This window comes from Cynara cardunculus (genome assembly GCF_001531365.2).
Source record: "Cynara cardunculus var. scolymus isolate 2C chromosome LG 6, CcrdV1, whole genome shotgun sequence".
Taxonomy (NCBI): domain Eukaryota; kingdom Viridiplantae; phylum Streptophyta; class Magnoliopsida; order Asterales; family Asteraceae; genus Cynara; species Cynara cardunculus.
This window is the reverse complement of record NC_037533.1, coordinates 7,192,326-7,195,642: the sequence shown is the minus strand read 5'-3', so window position 1 is coordinate 7,195,642 and position 3,317 is coordinate 7,192,326.

The window sequence follows — 3,317 nt, the reverse complement described above, 5'->3', positions numbered from 1 at the left end:
AAGGGTTTTTCGTGAGACCCGTAAGACCAATTTATGTTCATTGATCAACTTTATAAACTAATGATCTAATGGTCTAAAGTTGCACGGAGGCAATTTTGTGATTATTGAGAAGTCTCGTGGTAATTTTGTGATTATGAATGTTCAGATTGTAGATCTAATCCAAGGGTTGAGAATTGGTCTTACGGGTCTCACGAAAAATCTTTGGTCTCACATGATCCCAAGTATATATATATATATATATAGGCCCATTCAAGGAAGAACTGAGTTATTTGTGGTAACCGTGAGATCCAATCTCAATCACACAAATTAATAATCAATGGTTGAAAATAAAAGAAAAATTAATTACTGAAATTCCAAAAATAACTCTCCAATATTTAATGTGTGTGTGTAAATAAAGGTAAAAGGGTCAATTCTTTTATAATTTAATAAGACTATTTTGAGCCCCTTAGAAATCCGTTAATCTTCTAAAATTACATTTCATCAAATCAAAACAAAAAACACAAAAGATCCTGTTGGTTGTGCGAGAAGAGGTGGAAAACAATTTGTAGGCTTTGATTGAACATGTTGTGTTACATTGTGGTAAAAAAAGATTGTGGTTTCATATGCTACCCAAAAGATTGTGGTTTCATGTGGTAATTTTGATATCCTTCAACACATTGTGAAGTTGCTGCATAAACACAAGAAAATAATCCAGTCAATGAGCATTCAACTACACTTTGTGTAATATCTCAATCACATAGTAGCAAATCATACAAGACAACCTCCAAACCACTAAACCCATGGTGAGAATTTTTTTGGTAGCCTACAACCAAGAACTCGTAAGTCATAAGGGGCTACAAATTCCAATAGTTACTGATGCGGGACAAGGTGTTACGATACCAATAGTGTATTAGGTAACACAAGATGTTGTGTTATGCTGTGTTAAAAAAGATTGTGGTTTTATGTGCTACCCAAAATATTGTGGTTTCATGTGGTAATTTAGGAATGTAAAATCAAAACTAATTGGAAGTTTGAAACGTATGGAATTAATAAATAAATATTTAATCTAAATTTAGTAATTTAGTAACATGCCCTGTTACATTAGTTTAAAAAGAATAATTAATATATTAAAATGATTAGTTGAGATTGGATCTCACGGTTATCACAAACAAAACAGTTCTCATTTGATTAAGCCCCTATATATATTCATTTACTATTTACATTTTAGTTGGCTTTAAACCAAAAGAAAACATTCAATCATATGATGTAATCAAAACAAATTAGCATGTTGGACATGACACCTATGTCTATATAAGGAATTGGCACAGTACCAAGAGAAAACATACCAAAAAATGTTGCACACGGTTCTCCTTGTAATAAACAAATTTTCGGAATCTAAGTTTCGTATAAAATAAAATGTCCTATTTAAATAACATAGGTTAAAGTCGATATTTCGATTGCCATAACATGACAAATCTAATAGTAACTTCATTTTTTCATCTATAAGGGATGAGAGATGTTAGTATATTGTGCATGCCTGAGTATAAAATATTTTATACCACATATCTTAAGTTAGCGAATGATAAGAAAACATTTCTTATTTTTTGAGGCTCCAAAACCAAAGTTCTAGTAACAATGTGAAAGTTTACTCCTCCAAATGACAAAAAGGGTAAGTTAGTAAATGTGTATGTACCATTAAGTACCAATAGGTTATCCACATTTAGAAAACAAATGGTTGACATGAGAGTATGAAGTCAAAGTAGGATATGTATTAGTCCTATCAATAATTTAATTCTCAATTTAGATCTCATCTAGTACAATTTATTTGGATTGATTATTATTGTGGTAGTTATAAGCAAGGCATTTATTAACACAAAATAAGCAATATAAATGTGCAAGTGTATAAAATTCGAAGCTATCGTCTTTCACAAGTAATATATAGTAAGACCAAGTATCGTAACCAAAAGGATTGGACTTCAAAATTTAAAGCACAAAATAGAAAAGTCAAAAAGTTCAGATGACGAAACTGAAGAACAATATTTAGGTTTTCAATGAAATTGATTAAGAAATAAAGACAAGATATGGGTGGAAATTTTCCCTATAATTACTCAATACCCAGTTCATGCAACATATAATATCGTAGCATTTTGCAACATCACTAGCTGTGTTGGCTTAAATCAAATACGATTTTTTCCAAGTTAATGATACTTAGACTAAATTCAACGAGTCATATTCCTTTGCACTTATTAGGTTAATAAATATAGTATTGATCTATTTCGTCGTATAATTAGAAAGCACATGTACCTATGTTGTTCGATAAGCTTTTAAAAGAATTGGTTTAGTGACATTCAAATTACATTCATTGAGGTTATTGTTGAATCTTAAAACTTTACCACTTAGTGATGAATTAAATATCGAGTGATGAAATAAAGAATTATGAGTAAACTAAATACTGGAAATAAACTTAAGCAAGAAGTAAAGATGAATCAAAAGTAAAGCAAATAACACTATTGATTAAACTTAAATACTTCAAAAGAAAAGAAAATTTGTGATTCTTTTTTGCTCTATAAGGATTTTGAATACTTCTCTTGAGGCCCAACAACATCCTAACCACTCCAAATTTAGAAACGAGTGAAAGATAAAGACTGAATGTGCAAGATTTGGAAAAAAAAAGTCGAGTTTGGATATTATTAATCAAAGCCCAAAGAGTGAATGGAAAGCATGGTTGTATATTTTCAGATGAGTATGGTTTCACGAAATCATGAAAGAATGATGGTGGTAACAAATGAAAGGGAATTGGAAGCGGAATCAACACCAAATCACATGGAAGGTATAGTGTGACAGTGACGAGGTCAATATAAGAAGTTTTGATTAATTCAATATACAAGTCCAATTCTCAGTAACTGACAAGTTTGCATGTATGAATTGTGTAGGTAGAGTTCAAGTGTGTTCAATATTATATATACAAACTAAAGGTGACTTTCCATGAGAGTTTTCAAAATGTCCTACATATGTATGCATGGTTTTTCAAGTGTATATATATGATGATCATGATTAAATGATTATGTTATGTGTTTGTGTTTGAAAGTTTTAAGCATAGTAAATGTATTACACATTCATGAAAAGAAGTTATGCATGGAAGTTATGTTCAACTATGCATGCGGGGTCATGTACCAAGATGGCAAGAGAGACATTAAATTGATGAATGATAGTTGCTACATGTGTTGTTAGTGATACCTTTGAGACTGGACTAGTACATGGTAGTAAGACATGTGCTTGAGAACACCTCCAAGTGTGACCAACTCCTCGTTAGCAAGTTAAGACCCACATCATGCTAA